This window comes from Magallana gigas, chromosome 1 (assembly GCF_963853765.1).
Source record: "Magallana gigas chromosome 1, xbMagGiga1.1, whole genome shotgun sequence".
NCBI classification, from domain to species: domain Eukaryota; kingdom Metazoa; phylum Mollusca; class Bivalvia; order Ostreida; family Ostreidae; genus Magallana; species Magallana gigas.
Genome location: NC_088853.1, coordinates 25,865,762 through 25,883,780, shown reverse-complemented (window position 1 = coordinate 25,883,780; position 18,019 = coordinate 25,865,762). Strand labels below are relative to the sequence as shown.

Sequence of the window (18,019 nt, the reverse complement as noted above, 5' to 3'; positions counted from 1 at the left end):
ATGTATTTTGTTGTTGTTTAAATATCCTTAGTTATGAGAACACATTTTGTTTAACCCCCCCCCCCCCCCAATATCTTTAACTATAAGGGTAATGATGTGATTTATGATCCGAAATGATGTGTGTAATTTTTTTTTACCGCCAAAGACACCCTTGCAAATGTAATTGGTATTTAAATTTAGACAACGTATTTTTATTTGAACCTTTCAGTTTCGCAGCAAAAATCGTGCCTCGTGTTTATAATCTATATCTATTATAATCTATTTAGCTATGTTAATGAGGTTAATATGTTCTTAACTGATTTTGATTTTCAAAATAAAATTATATAACATATTTTACGTGTCTTTTCGAGCGGCAATACCAGGATATTTCCCCCTCGGTGATTAGAAAGCCCTTGTGTCCTTGTCTTTCGCATCGGGCGACTAAACACAATTTTGAGTTTTCCTGTAACATCGGGACAAATATTCTAATATTCTGGCTGCCCATAAAATATATGTATGATATATACAGGTTTCATAATTAATTGATCATCCGTAGGCGATGTTAAATGTTAATACGATCATATATATATATATATATATATATATATATATATATATATATATATATATATATATATATATATATATATATATATATATATATAGCACAATTGCTACACATAAATATATTTATATCATTTAGCGGCGTGGTATCATTAAAGGTTGTTACAGTGCGTTCAAATAAAGTGTGTTATTACATGCAAACTAGAGCATAGACATCTTTATAGCTGAAAGAAGTGGAGGGTAAAACAGAATTTAAGAAAAATATATATTGATAGTAAACTCTTTTGAAGATTGAAAGGGAAAGAGAGAGAAAAGAGAGAAATATATTTGTTATCAATAATTAAAATATAAGTTATGCAGAAGTCTTAGGGTGTTTCAGGTATTATGTTTAAGTGTGTAGGAAAACAACTTATGCGGGTAATTAAAAAGAAACTTTTATAAGGATCTGAATTAACATTTGGTTGTTTTTTAAGGTGACTAGTCATAAGATTCTCAGTTGAGCATTAGCTTTGGATTTCGGATTACACACACAGAAATACATAAGTACAGTCACATAAACAACAAATAGTTTTATGGTTTGGATAGAATTCTCAAACTTCCAAGATATACGAAAAATAACAGAGTTTTGTAAAGATAAATAATGTTGGTTGTGCAATGGTATGTAGTTGATATAGAAGAATTATAAAGTATAAAGTATAATATCTGACGTTCAGCAGTTAATTGTATTACCTTTAAAATTAATTTTCAGTTATATCAACACACCATCATGTTAAATTAAACCAAACCATAGAGAAATGGATAGAGGACATTAAGAAAAAAATTACAGTAGACGAAAAAAAGACAACCAGCGCTTACATACGAAGCCTAATTAGCGTGTATGTAACGCGCCCGAGCGCCGTAGCCGTTGGGAGAGCGGGCATTGCTATAATCTTCATGGCAGATCTGATTCAGATCATTACCAGATATCATAAACATTCCCAGATACTGTTATGAATCTGATGAAATGGATTAAAATGCAGTTGTTTATTTTGTTATATCAGATTATCTTGCTTGTCACAACCATGTCAAATATGGTAATTTTTTAACTTTACAAAAATAAGACTCGAGATTTGTTTACACAACGACTCTGCATCTCGCTTGTGACTTGACTTCAATATTGGCGATTGATTTTAAAATGCTGAGTTAAGTATTTAATACATAAAAATTGAAATTGAAGATTTTATCTCAAATCGTGTCTAGGTTCCTTTAAATATAAATAAAATGTAACACACCATTACGATCGCATCACCTTCACCTTGAGCACTGTGAAAGTCTTATTGTAGCGTGAAATTTGTAGTCTAACAGTTGTACACATTTTTACAGAACGCCTGATTTGCCCTTCACTTTGATGATGTTTAAAAATTAGTGAGATTTTAATACACATGAAACCCACTTATCAATTCTAAAAAGTTGGATGGCACAAAATAAAAGTTTTATCATAGAAAATTAATTATAACAATTGATTATAAACAATTTATTATATAAATTATTTCCATGCATTATAACTCTATAAGCCCGCATAAAACACCAAAGAAAGCAGCTTACTGTCTTATATTTGCATGCGGTTCTGGATCATTCATTGAGAAATACTTATCCATAAGGAGTGAGTAAAAGAGCGTAAAATAATTCGCTTTTTAAAATGTTTATTATCACTTTAAACAAAACAAATAGCCAAATTTTAAAAAAAATCGGAAGAGTTTTAATGATAACTACATGTACAATTTCTTTGAAGTCTAGGGTCAGCCCCTGAAAGTCCATATAGTCCGCTCTCTTCGGGTTTAGTTTCAATCGATCCCAAAAAGATAGCCACATAACGTCAACACTAAAAACCTTTTAGAAATACATCATGGTATAATATACTCATTATCTTTTAAATGTGAACAGACTGAGGTTGACATTCAATTAGCTTTTAGTTGCATTTGAAAGCAATTTGAAACCGGAAAAATAATTTGTTTATTTATTTGCAAACAGGTTGTTTGCATTAAGTTCTTGCTGGTTCAAGACCGCGCCCTGTCAGTTTGAAAGATTGACAAATAGATCATGACTCACTATTATTCATTTTGAAATTAGCGATGTGAATTTGCTTACATAAGAAATTATAGCTTAAACTGCTTTTAGGACGAGAAATTTATATTATATTAAAAACTGAATGGTTCTTTTTTATATCTAATGAATAAATTTGTCGCTTGAAATCGTATCATGTTTGGTTTCTAAATAGGTTAAAAACACATTAACAAGTTCGAAGAAATCGTATATAAAAACATTTTGACCTTGATTTTGCGTGGATAATATATGACAGATGGACACAAAACGATATGATTTTCCATCAGATTTTTCTCATCCAATTCGCTTTCGACTAAAATCGTAACGTGTGACCACCTAAGTGGAAAGTCGAAAGCAAAGTCTGAAGTCGATTGAAAATCTAAAGTGCGTCCGTGAATCGTGACGTCACAATGAATTGTTCCCGTACAAAAAAATTATACTTAATAGGTTTTATTAATCAAAAATCGATTGTAAAATCGTATCGTGTGCCCACCTCAACAATCGACTCCAATCAACTTACCTGAGCAAGTCAATTGAAAATCTGATGGAAAACCGCATCGTGTGACCGCACTTATAGGCTACATTAAGGGCGGGAATATGCATGATATGATCCCTCTTCAAAAAAGCTTTACATGCAGTATCTTCTTTCTCAAAAACCGATTAATTTGACAAATTTTCACTTCATAAAGCAAAACAGAAAGCTTATATTCTTTAAGAGATTTCAACTAGTAAACTCTAAAACAACGTACAGATCTGCGGTGTCATGCTAGCTCATATACCGCGTTTAATGTTGGACGCAGTGCCAATGATATCATCTTTCTACTGTAGTACTCTAACAACAGTTTTAGAGCTAAGCAAACTGCAATGTCAGTTCATTGTACAGTTAATGAGTCATACCCGACAAATACAAACTAAATACTTTAAAGCAATCATTTAACGTAGAACACACATTTTTCAATCAATCAATTTAAAATATTATAATTTGTTTAATTATATAATTTGAATAACATTGTGTTTCGGGTGCTTTAATGCTAGAATAATAAACATCTTAACGTTTTGTAGAACTATTGAATCATGTTTCTTGTATTTCAGTTGCAAAAATTTCTTTGGATTATGCTGTTGTAGAGCCAACGGGTGGGTATTATTATACAGGATAACCGATAATGCGAACATTATTGTCAATGATGTATATATATTAAATATAAGATAACTGATAATATGAAAATAATTCTCATTTTTATCTTGTATTTTGTCATTGAAAATTCAATGTTGCTTAAAAGGTATCTGGCTTCACAAAAATGGGGTTCTTGGATCAAGTCCAGATGGAATCGTACGTCAACCTGCGCTGTTTGGATATTGTTATCAAGATCCAGCTCTTGCTGACATGCTTCAGTTACATAACTTTCGCCCAGAAATATTGGAGTGGATATTGTTATCAAGATCCAGCTCTTGCTGACATGCTTTAGTTATATAACTTTCGACTAGAAATATTGGAGGTGAAATGCCCCTTTTCGGCAAAGGAGATGACTATTCCTGAAGCTATCGAAAAATTGAATGATTTCTGCTTAGGTTGGTTAAAATTATGATTAATGTTTTTTTTTTTTATATTTCAGAGACTCATTTACAGAGTTAATTATTCCAAATTATATGAGCAATATGTTTTTATTTTGAATATAAAACAAGATAGATATAATATTTATATAACAAAAAGAAAAAAGTCTTTTGCATGATCAACCACAAAAAGAAGATATTTAATTTATGCTGTAGAAGTGACTGGAAACATGACCATTGTAATTGTTTTTGTTAACTTACAGAGTTTTAAGAATTCCATGGAGTGAAATCATACAAGTTAAGAGAAAACCACCAATATCATGATCAGGTCCAAGGACAGCTGCACATTACTGGAAAGTCTGTGTGTGACTTTATGGTTTGGACACCAAAGGACTGTGCGATTGTTGAATCACAAAACAACTCAGTTGGGAGGATGATATTTCTGCTTTGACAGATTTGTACTTTGATAAATTTGTTCCCCATCTGCAACAGCTATAAAAATATTAAATATGATAGCAACATATTCATACTCTTGATTTCTAACATTTCAATCTTGACCTACAAAGTTTTGAGCAATTTCCTGCAAAAGAGGATCCTGAAAATTGACAGGTACACAGCATAACTGAAACACTTTGGTACTGATGTATCTAAACTGATGAGGGATATGTTTTATGCGCTCATTTGCACGCTCAACATGTATACGTGATTTAGCAATTTTTCTACAAAGCTGAACTTTACTGGGGGTGTATTGCAATTTAGATGTAAGGAAGGGAGGAATATTAAGGTGTACTCCTTGGGGCAACAACTTGTGAATAGTAAACCCTTTATCTGCTAATATCATGTCACCGGGCGCTAATTGCTCTAGAATTTTGCTGTGCTCTACAATTGCAACATCAGATGTGCTCCCAGGGTACAATTTACTAATAAACACCAAGGCACCATTCGGTGCAACATCTGTAACACTTTTTACAGTGTGGGAATTTTTGTAGCCACTGTATGTGCTGGCCTACAATCTCATGTCATTCCCAGGAACATCTTGGTTGATTTCAGTGGCGTCGAGTACTATTCTGCATGAGCTTAAATCGCCAAAACTGGTAGGCATAGATCCCTTGCATTTTTGTAGAGATGGAATGCGACTCTCTATGAGTCCTTCATATAAAACCTCATGCATAGCACAAATCTGAGAAGTTACAATGTTATTAACTGATGATGCACTTGTGTTGAACCTCTCTGCAAGGTCCAAAAGAGGGGTGTTCATAGTTATTTTCATTAATGTCATGAACAGTTGGTCTGTCAAAGAAATGAAAGATGGTCTCCATCCATCAATGTACTTAATCTGGAATCTCTGCATCATTTCGTCAATGGCGTGGAACATGTCTGGCCGTAGACTTGTATACATCAGCATCTACATTAAAACATGACAGTAAAACACATTGTTGAAGATATATTTCTTTTTATTTTTTACATTTTGTTTTAAAAACAGACTTGTTTCTGATAAACGAAAATGCTGTCCAGCAGCATTTTAATAACCCATTGTACAAAACATAAGCAGTATCATATATTCCTTCCTGGCAGAGCATTTGTTCTACTTTTTACGTCATTTTTCACAGGCTGATGAACTGTCCAGCAGTAGGCCCGTTATCAAAATATAAACTGAAAAAGAAATGCCTCACAAAGTATCGTGTTCAATGATAAAACAGAAGATTTGGGGGAGATAAGAAATTAACTTCATAAGAAATTAAAATCATGTTTGGAATTCGATTGATAATTTTACCTTTTCGTTCGTGAGATAAACAGCCGACCACCGCCAATGCACAGAGGTTTGTGTCGATGAAACTGGACGTTGTTACACAGATCAGTGCGTGATATATAACAATTTCGCATGATTTAAATTTAAACCAGATATAATTCAGTCAGCATTTGTGTCTTAAAAAAGCAACACACAATCATATTTGTATTCGTTTTGTGATTTGAGACCATTTGTACATAGATTATATCTTCTACAATTAATGATCTGTTTATCGAATTCTCCAATTCGTGATGACGATATTCACCAAAAGCACTCTTTCTGTGAAAAGATAGCCATGCTTTGACCTTAAATTGCTAGTATTAAATAATTGTCACTATGATATTAAAGTGTACCTAGGTATTGCGCATTGAATGGTGTTAATGATAATTAATAGAATGAACTCTGTGAATCTTGTAGCACTGCGTAGTATTCCTAAATGATGTTAGAAAACCAGGCGAATAATACGGGCATAATAATATCCAAATTGAGGGTTTTAAAACAAATGTCATATTTGGCGATTCTGTGTCTGCAACGATAGGTCTAGTACATGTATTGTGTATTCTATATATTAACCTTTATAACCTTTTATGCCATGTATGAATGAACGTATTATGAGTAAGTGATGCCTCATACTAGGTGGGGGACTCCGAGATCCAGGACTCAGAGACTCAAATCCTGCATCCAGACTCTTTGATTGGCAGTTTTGACGGTTTTGTTGCTTTATTTAGGAATAAACTATTAATCTTAATTTTGAACACTAAATGTTCACTCATGATCGTCGTAAATAGGCCGAACTAGTCATAACTGTCCATCATAAGTAAAATCTTATATATATCCATGTAAAATGATGTTGAGCAGAGAAAGTCTTGATTTGGTCTGCTTTTAATTGTAACTATACGATCACACTTTAATAAAACCGCTTGAGAAAGAAATACTGTACTTGTCATCACTAAGTTTGAGCTGACCCTCAATTGGATCCGTAAGACAGAAGGCTTACATTTCGTCAATTTTGGAACATGCATGTATTTATGAACTTGTTGTCTGATGCAAACAAGCACTGTAATCTTTAGAGAAACGCTTTAGGGAGTTTGTTTAACGTTTCGTGTACATGTATGTATAATTCTTGATTGATTTGCGCCGGTAATTAACTATCCTTGATGACTCTTTATTCTCAAAGAGAATGCGTTAGATAGTTTGTCAAACATTATGTAATTCCGTGACTTTGATGTTATGCCTGGCTGACCAAATTGTATACTTTACTGTGCAATCTAGCAAGATGTAGAAAATTTTACTAGACTTAAAAGAGAATTATTTACTAGAATTGTGTATTTTTAAATGATATGATAAGGTACATGTATTTTAAAAGGACCTGGACATGTATGTCACTTTGTTCAGTTAAGGTAGACACTCCAATCCCAAGTGCCAAGTGTTCCAAAGTATCTATGATAGATATTTTAAAAAGTTGGAAGCGTTTTTATGAAAATTTCAATACGTTGAGGGGCACTTACTGCTAGAAAGGGGCTTAATATCTTTTCAGAATGAAAAGATTGAAGAACCCTCTAAGTTAAACGTAGACATTAGTAAAAGTTCCAATTTTTCTCTCGTAGTTTCATAGGAGTAGATCTCCTACTCTAAAAGCAATAACTCTGTAGGTTATGAGAGTTTTTATACACCGGGGTTGTTTGGTACCACAACTGTGGATGACCAAATACAAAAAGTTTAGATAGTAAGGATAACTCTAATAACAAAACGTCACTCAAAGATACTTAGAAAAAAGGGGAAGAATAAAAAACATACAGAAAACAAGAGATATTTCCCCTAAAAAATGAAAAACAAACCAAAAATAAACACATACATTAAAGAACAAATAGTAATTGCTATTTAATTCATATTTAATCCAGATATATATATATATATAAACACAAAAGCTTCATAACTTTATTTTTTTTTGGCTTTCAGATCATCACAGCTAGCTGAAATTAAAACAATGATTTAAGGAATGAGTTTTCTCGTTAGCAATCTTACTTCTTATCATAATAAATTCATGAAATTTTGATACAGTAAAACGGATATTACCAAATGATTGTACCAGTTTGATATTTCGAACCGTTTGTCGAAGATGGAAGAAGTTTTCCTAATAATTTTTACAATATTTAAAATGTGCGTATCAGGTAAAATTCACTTATCGTTTACGGACAACATACCACACGTGTTTAATATCAAAGGAATAGTTCCTTTGGTACAGGCAGTTCCTATTTTTTGGCATAAAGTCTTAATGTATATGTACATATATAGATGTTTACATTTGTTTCATCATATTACAATATCAAATGGCCGATCACAAATTTTTTTTGTTGTTTGGGAAAAATAACAAGAGGCTAAGAGACTACATCGCCCACCTGGATAACTATAGACGTACTAAAATCTGAGCATTACGCAGCACAGTTAAGGCTGTCAATAAACTCCGTTCAGACAAAAAGTACGGGAAATGTGCATTATGACATCACAGTATATTACAAACCTCGAAAGTACTTATTAATCTATTTATTAGTAAAATTAACTCATACTAATCTTTTAATTAAAAACAACAAATGCTATTACTTACAATTTTGATGTCCGTTATATCGTACACACTGAAAAATAAGCGAGATGTCGTTCTCGCTGTACTACAAAATATGACGTCATATGCTTCAAAATGACGCATTAAGTTAAATCATTGAAGGCTATCGTGCAGTTTTATAGCGAAGAAAAATAAATGTCAAACATTAACGGAAAAGTATAAATGAATATTTTGTTTAAAATTATTATTAGTAGAATGCTACCTATATAGTCTTATTTTCATTTTGTTAAAAGTATGCATCGTATAAAGAAGCAACCTCGGTTTTGTATAAAATATCGTATATCTAAAATCTGAGTACCTAAATAAATCACTTAATTGCAAGGGCATACATTTACCTGATCCCGACGAACTTTTACATGTGAATTTGAAATATGCTATGTAACTTAAAAACTTCAACGATCCTTGTAAAATCTTACAAATAAATTATTTTTTAATGAAATTAACCCTGTAACCTTCAAAATTATTCAACATATGCATTATAAATTACGGTTTCTACTAACAAATATTCTTATCTTAAAAAGTTCGCACCGTTTTTCAAAATCTACGATATAACATCAAGTTATTTCATAATTCAGTTGTGAATTTTGACATGATTATGCCCTTGCAATATTGAATTTTTTAAATGACCTCAAAACCACAAATACATCTGCTTGTACCATGCGAATGCCATATCACGTGACCACAATGAACAAAAAAATAATGTATTGTTATATATATTTTAGAAATATATTGCATTTGAGTTACTGTTATTGATTTTAAAAAGGACATGCCAGTTTAACTAAAGTATACATGTTTTCATCACAAAAATTTGCCCATATTTTTATTGACCGCCTTAACTGTACTGCGTATGGAGCGATCTTTATAGCGTTATCTCAAACTGTAAGCGATGCATAATAATACAAAAAATAATCAATAGAGAAAGAATTGAAATCTGTACTAGCTGTAGTAAAAAGATTAGCGATTTTTCTTATTTTTTAACATTAAAATTGGATTTATACTTTTCCCCTAGGTATTCCATTTCTCCATCTTTATCTTCTTCTACTTACTAATCTTTTTGTTCCGCCTGCAGAGCTCTCCTCATTTCTCTTTAGTCTACTCATGTCACTCTCTATCTGTAATATTGAAAAAATGATTTCATAACATTAAGTTACGATATAATACAATTTAAAGTATAAATTAGCTAATTATGCATTATTAGTATTGCTACGTAATGTAATAATGGGGCATAAAACTTCAACATATGGGAATTTCTACGCGACTCACACGTGCTCCTTTTTCAGTTTTTGAACAACAAAATGGAGCGTGGTTTCTCCTGGCCATGTTTAAAATGAGTAATATAACTGATGTACGATGAATAAGATCTTCAGTTAACGAGTTGTTCAACCGATTTTGATAATAAAGTTTGATGTTACTTTCTGATCGCACTGCTGATTATAAAGATACCTTTTGAAAAAAAAAAAAACGAGATGTCATATTACATTTTGTGTTCAAATAAACTGATGAAACGATACAATTCAAAAGCACATAGATGAGTTGATCTCCCCTATAACATGTATGATTATATGTATTGTTCACCTAGGAAATTTATCAATTTTTATATCAACAAGTCGGGTCATTTTCTTTACATCATTTATTTGATCTAGATGTGTATATTAGTCTTATGAAATTCATTTCAGATATATGTACACTCTTTTGCAGCTAGAAATAGAAAACGACAGTATACATCGTCTTGAGGAAAGCAGATACCTTACAGATGTAATAAAATAAATTATAAAACCTCATATCTTAATATATACGTCTACATTTTCAATAGGTAAATAGCATGTATCAGTAAAGAACATCAAAAATCACTTCGAAACAATAGATAAGCAAATTAACCCTTGAATATCTTCTTCCTGTGATAGGCCGTGTAGGGGGTAGAGAATACACCACGTTCATTAGGACAGACGAAATGAGAAGCATTAACGTAAACTTCATCTGAAAGGAATATAAAAAAATATTGATATTCTACAGACACAAGAGAATAAACAGATAAAAAGCAAACATCTTCTGATGTAGTAAGCATTGCCTTAATATAAACCACTTAATGATGATCAGATCGCAAGCAATAAATTGTATCATGGTGGCTTACATGGAAGTTTTTTTTATCCTCTAAACTTCAGTATAGAATACTTTTGAATTTTGTAAGTGTACTACATGTATAAAAATACAACTGCAATAACTGTTACAAGGAGATATAGAATCATTTTATTATGAATATACTGAACGATTTTCAGGGTAAACAAGAGATAATATTTTGCAGGTCTCTATCACTTATAGTATCAAGAGCGATAAAAACTATTGCTACAATAGGTGGACTTATTCCACAGTTAGGGTTAAGCGGTCGGATATAGTTTCTTAGGATGTCTTACGAAAATAGTTATATACTTTTACATTGTACCACCCTTGATAATTTTGTTTGATAAAAACTAATTTTCTTCTGACCTCGACGTCTGCTTAGCAGTCCTACCATCATTCAAGTTGACATAAACACATCGGTTTTATTCTATACTTTTCCATTTTGCACCCTGTAGGCAATCAGATTCGAGTATCAATTTCAGACCTATTTTTCAAAACGAAATTAACGTATGGTACAAGTAACGCACGATATTATACTGATTAAATACTGGCCCCGTTTATTGAATACCCAAAGAACCCGATAACAAACCCAAAAATTTTAAAATTGAATTATAAAAAATATCTTCTCGATAATATGTCTACCAGACGCTCCAAAAGTGTAAACTTGATCAGAAGTTTAACTTTTTAAAGCTGTTCAACTAGTTTCATAGTATTCCTCAAAAGCAAAAAGAAAAACAGTGTGGACAGACGGACGGAAGGACTGACGGACGCAGGGGAAAACCTTAGTCCCCTCCGGTGAAACCGGTAGGGGACTAATTCATAGTTCCAACTGGTCTCCCGATGCCCCGCCCACCTTAGTAACTGTTACTAAGTCCCACATTATGGCGATGCCGGGTACATCACCGAATGTCGCGACTGACAGCCTTAAGTCTATTCCAGACGATTTTTGTGTGAAATATTTGCCAAATAGCTCAAATTTGTCGGAAAAAGTCTTGCAAAAGGGTGTAAATTACTTTCCGCAAGGGTCCATTCATGATATTAAGATTTTCAACTCCGATGAGTCCGTTCAAGCTGCAGCACGATGCTGGAGATCGATGCGGAAAAATCAATCCCCGCATCGACTTCATTTGGAAATCAAAAATGATTCAATCAATGAGTCGCATTGTTCCTGTAAAGTTGGGTACATGTGTTCAATAAAAATTGCAAGTAACACTCACTTTTTACGTATTTCACAAGGAAATGATGCAAATAAAATGGCGGTTGTGTATTGAAAAAAAATGTAAACAATACTGTAGTGACGTTATCTTTTGCGACAGATGTTGCATGCGTTATGAATGAAAAATTCATTAAATGTAAAACAGCATAATAAAACAATTTATTGTCTCATTTCTTAATTCATTTCCTGATTCGAGTGTGCAATTTATAGTAAATATATTACCGAATTTATTGTGATAAGGCCATGATTTTAAACAGAAACAGTTGACTAATCCAGTTTTTCTAATTGTTGCCGAAGCATTTTTTTGTAGACAAATCATGCATAATATTTTATAGACATTGACAATTATTCATGCTCGTCTGATATATTTTCTTACAGCTTAAATGGTCACTGCTCTCATATAGTTGGCCTCATTAAAAGTTTGCTGTACAAGTATACCACAGCAGTGGCATGTGCCCAGGGGTTCTAAAATTAAGCTTGTTCCAATCAACCATTTAGTGGTGGCAAGGCCCACAGAATCCCGAAAACGAAAACCTGTCACATGCCAGATTGACTTAGATCAAGAGTATGTGAAATCCTAGATATTTTTTTTTTCTTTTCTTGGCCATAGCATTTTACACTTGTTTACATGTAGATGAAATATTCAAGATATTGTAAAACAATATATATACATATTAAGTTGAATGATAAGTTTTTAATATAAGATAAATAAAAACAAATCTTGATTCATTTATTATATTTTAATAATAGACTTCCCAAAGTGTCCACAACAGACATAATGCAGCTGAGTATGTTAAAGGGAACCCCTCTAGAGTATACAATATCAGCAGATCACCCACTTGTAAACACCCCCCCCCCCCCTTGGTGATGTGCAGATAGGCTCAATATTGTTCTATCAGGTACAAAAATTATTACATAAACATATGTATTGAAAGATTACACAGATCTTTATACATATGAAGCATTCAGTTTCTTCAACACTTCTAACAGAAAGATGGTCACAATAAATAATGTTATTTACTACAATTTTTACTGTCTGTGACAAACACATCATGGAATAAAGTCAAGTGACAACATACAGACCAAATTTTGTTAATGTTTTTAAATAATGATGTAGGAATGCGAACAGAAAGCATTTTGTAAGTTTTAACCTTTGCGATAAGTCTTTTAATGTGCACACGATGTTTTGCAATCTTCTCAGTAAGCAAAGTGTCTGAGACTGACATCTGGGATGTCGATGAAGCCATTGGTGGAATATTCAATACCAAATTTAAATTACTTAATTCCTCTCTAATAGTAAACCCTTTATCAGCCATAATAACATCCCCATCTTTTACGTAACCTTCTAATTTAAGTGATTCAAGAACATTGTAAAATCCAGACTGTTCACAAATTTGTTTATCTGATATACATCCTGTAAACAATTCAGATGCAAAAATCACTGAACCATTTGGATCACAACCAATTAAAGCTTTAAAAGTAGTACTAGATTTATAATCACTGTAAAGCTGACTTTGCAAACCAAGTGCACATGGTGCTTGTGTTCTAAATTCAGATACATCAATTATTACCAAAGTAGTAGGGTAATCATTTTTGAAATCTTTAGGCATGTTATTAATAATTACATCACGATGAGGCCAAATACAAAGTTGACCCAACTTATAATACATCAATGATATCCAAGTATTAAATACAATTCCAGATGACTGCAGTGATAGTTTAAACCTGACAAATCTTTCAAACTAAAGTTATGTCTCAGTCTACATACAGTTAAAAAGAGTCCATCTTGCAGTGACAACATTTTAATGTCTTTTCGACCTTTTTCATAATTTACTGATGATCCATCAGAGACTAAAAATGCCAAAAGACCAGCAAATCTTATATATACAATGCCAGTGTAATATTTGAACACAGTTTGCAATTTTCCCTCTCTTCTTATCACTTCGTCGACTCCAAACGATGGCTTTTGATCATCAGATGATAGTTTGTCTGTAAGTTCCTTTATTTCCTCTTTCAGAGTGCAGATTGTAGCTTCGCACTGCTTCTCTTTTTCTCTTAACACGTGTAGCTCAGTGGCCATTGCAAACATCTCAAATGGAGAAATCCCTAAAAAAAAATTAATTTCAATCTGATACTTACTTACACTTATTTCAGTTTTATACATTGTGGAGTTTTTTTTCAGACAAATAATATTAAGGAGGTTGAGCCACCAATGTCAGATGGTTGTGGCAATACTGATGTATTCCACCCAGCCCCTCTACCATTGCCACAAGAGTATATGGATTTGAATATGAAATACAAAGATTGTGATCCCATTAAAATTGAATTGCATACACGAGAACAAAGTGATTCAGCACAATGGTACAATGAAAGAAAGAATCGTTTAACTGCATCTAATTTAGGGAAAATTTTGCAAAGAAAGTCGACCCCTAATGGAAAGTTTCTGGGAAGCATATTTAACATTAAAAAGATTTCCGCTCCTTCCTTAGAATATGGTAAACTCCACGAAAAGGATGCAAAGTCTAAATACTTAAAAGACTTCCAATCTAGGCACATCCACACCTGTGGGCTAGTTATTAACAAGGAGTTTGCCTTTTTAGGGGCAACTCCCGATGGTAAGGTGTGCGACAATGGTCACTGCGGTCTTATTGAAATAAAATGTCCATATTCTGCTAGGAATATGACAATTGCGGAAGCATGCGAGAATGTGAGAGATTTCTTTTTTTGTAAAACCAAAGAAATCACATTGACAAAAAATCATGCACATTATGCACAAATTCAGGGCCAACTCATGATCACAGGTTGTGCATTTTGTGATTTTGTTGTTTTCACACAGAAAGATATCTTTGTGGAGAGAATACAGCCCGACCTTCCGTTTATGACCACTATGCTGGAAAAATTGTGTGTTTTTTTCAAAGCCTATGCAAAGCCGTTTCTTGCTAAACAAACAGTACAAAATTAAGTTAGGTAACTTGGGAATTTTGAATGCTTACAAGGTTCTTCTGTTTGTATAGATATGTTGTTACCACTGTTGGTGTTGTTTGATGTTTCAGTTTCTGTTGTTGAGTTCACATTTTCTATATCTGTTGTACTATAAAAAATATTAAAAAAAATATGAAGTTAGAAAGATTCTGCTTTTGCCTTGTAATGCCCACAATCAACTACTTGATTATAATGGCAAATGTAGTGTGCATTTAGTTACCAAAATTAAGAATTTAACAGCGACTATCTCTGATGGTATGTTTTTTCACCCTTTGATGGTACTAAGGAAATCACTTTAACAGTATGGTAGTTGGTACATACTTTATGATGAATATGTTGTGATCGATGTAATGATGGAATTAGTCGATTGCTGGTCATAACCTCCCAAAAACTCAAAATTGTCAATTTGTGGGTTTTTACCATAGAAGTTTTTTTTTTCTTTGACACTTGGTTACTCTCGGTGAATGTGCTAGTCTGTTTGCGAAGTGGCCTGGTCGGTCTAACAGCTGATCCATCAGCTTGTAATGGGTCAGGAAATTCCACAGTCGCTCCATTACCTCCCACGAAATGCTGTAAATAATTCAGTTATATTGACCTCAATGACAAACCATACGGTGTTTAAAAATTGCTTACATAAGCGATAACAAGAGCAAAACACACATAAATATCAATTACCATCTCTTGCAATATGAATAAAATAGCCCAATTTTACAAACATGTGTAAAATCGATGCATTGCGACTTTGTACGGTATGCAGGTATGGTATATTCTTGAAGTTCTCGGCCCAAAATTGTCGTGAATACAGCTAATAATTATAAGACTCAGTGTGCACAACAGTCATAAACATTAAATTTAACCAGCTGTACCTTTGAACAAACAGCTTTGTGTTTGTTTATTCTCTGAATGTTCAACTGTTCGTGTGGACGTCCGCAAGCTTTGATCCATCGAAGACATTTATGGAGATTAGTTTTCGGTTTGGGGAACAAAATAAGCTTATCACCGTTCTGTAACCTCTCAGGGTATCTCTCGTCAACATTACACGTTCCCCACGCACACCGCAATACCATTTTTTCAACAAAAACTTAAACTTCCCAGAACTTGTCCAAGATTTGTTTGTGGGACAACATGGCGGCCGATCGAAGCGCTTCTCTGACTAATTATACGGAACATTCTGATTGGCTAATAAAAGAAGTTTGATTGACGTGTCGGAACTATGAATTAGAAGTCTTGAAAACTTTAATTCATATCGCATGTTTACAAGCAATTTTTTTAATTAAAAAGAAGTCGCTATAAACAAATGCAGGTGTATTAAAAAATAAAACTCATTATTAGAAATTAAAATCATGTTTAGAAATCGATTGATAAATTTACCTTCTATTTCGTGAGATAAACAGCCGACCACCGCCAATCCAAAGAGCTTTGTGTCGATGAAACTTGACGTTGTTACATAAATCAATGCATGTTATATAACAATATTGCATCATTAAGATTAAAACAGGATGTAATTCAATCAGCTTTAATGTCTTAAATAAGAAACATATTTATATTTGGATATATTTTGTGATATGATACCATCTGTCAATACACTATATCTTCTATATCTGTTCATAAAATTCACCAAATCGTGAGACAAATGCATGTTCTTGTCTATTTTTAGAATAGAAATCTATTTATGAACTTGTTGTTTGATTCAAACATTCACGATTAATTAAACTCAAAGGTAATACTTCAGAAAGTTTATTCATACTACATGGGTGTACAATTACAAATGTTGGCTCTGTGACAGCAATGGCGACACACTTTACCTAATAGGACATTGCAAATTTACCAGCATATTTCCCACCTCCGACGGGCTACCACAGATCACTGAAATTGGTAGCCCGACCTCTGAAATCGGTAGCCTCGGGCGTCGGTAATTTCAAATCCCTGTACTAGTTGATGTGCGCCAAATATCAACTATCCTTGGTGGATCTTTATACTCAGAGGAAACGCTTTAGAAAGTTTATTAAACGTTTTGTGAATTGTAGTAATATTGATTGTTTTAAGCCAAATATAAACTGTCATTGATGATTCTTTATATGCAAAAAATGCTTTAGAAAGTATATCAAACGTTAAATCAAGAGGTCTCGAATGAAAGTTCATGAGACTTTTGTAAGTCAACGCTATCCGGACACAATTCATGAACTATTCTTTGATTATTCTCATCATAGGGTGGGGAATTTTTTTAGCTTCCGGTACTGCTGTTTTTGTAAAAAAAAAAACCCAATGAAACCTTAAAAAGTACTTAAAGATATCTAGGTAGACCTGAGGTTCACAATGAGGGTACCGAGAAAACCCAGAATGGTTCTGTGGTCGGTACTGAGAAAACCTTTCGTTTACTTGAGGTCGGTACTGAGGTCACTTTTGATTATAAAAACTAACTTTAGTGAGCAATAAATTAACAATGGTATATGGGAATTCAGTTTTGAAGTAATTTTAAATAGTTTTCTTTATGTATAACTTTGAAAACCTATTAGCCCGTAAGTAACGGTTTTCAAAATTTAGAATTTACACTTTTACTTTCCTCGAATACTTGTATAGTAATTTTTAAAAATGTACAACTGTAGCTTTTACCGTTCTTTTTTTTTTTTTTTTGGGGGGGGGGGGGGGATGTCACGATTTTTTCAATGTAGAATATTTACTATATATTCACACTTTGATGTAAATATTGGCGTTTCTGGTACAGTGGATCTCAAGGAATTTTTTTTTTCAGACACACACCCAATTTTCACGGTTTCGCGATTATCTCCATTTTAAAAAGAGTTGTATACTTTAATTTAACATTAAATTTTTTTCCTTTGAATAAGGGTGCTTATTTCAAAGTTTGGTTAAAGTTAGCCCGGTGGTTTTAGAAAAGAAGTCACGTTCGGTTTAGGTGAGCATGTGCAGTAATACATTTCTTTTTTAAAAATTTTGTTGCGTTTTGCAAACAACAAACACATTTTCTAAACGAGAAGCAGAAAAAGAAAAAAAAACCGGATTTTATTAGAAATTAAACAGGCATAATAGGCATTTGTGCCAGTCTGATGTGCATTTATGAAAATACTGTCTTTTGTTCAATTTTTTTTATTTAATTTTG

General features: G+C 32.9%; 1 long non-coding RNA gene, 1 other non-coding gene and 1 pseudogene across 2 annotated transcripts; all 3 read right to left on the bottom strand.

The window, feature by feature from the left end:
• Positions 1-4,723: 4,723 nt before the first annotated feature.
• On the bottom strand, positions 4,724-5,581 carry LOC136275771 (uncharacterized; annotated as a pseudogene).
• A 2,261-nt stretch (positions 5,582-7,842) lies between these two features.
• LOC109617691 (uncharacterized) lies at positions 7,843-17,151 on the bottom strand. Its single transcript, XR_002198751.3, has 4 exons — positions 16,273-17,151; positions 10,464-10,562; positions 9,632-9,697; positions 7,843-7,938 (listed from the first exon to the last, which is right to left on the bottom strand). It is a non-coding gene; the product is annotated as an uncharacterized lncRNA (long non-coding RNA).
• Positions 12,641-15,908, bottom strand: LOC105344607 (uncharacterized). The gene is made up of 4 exons (XR_010715221.1): positions 15,768-15,908; positions 15,322-15,471; positions 14,913-15,010; positions 12,641-14,025 (listed from the first exon to the last, which is right to left on the bottom strand). It is a non-coding gene; the product is annotated as an uncharacterized protein (transcript).
• Positions 17,152-18,019: the final 868 nt, after the last annotated feature.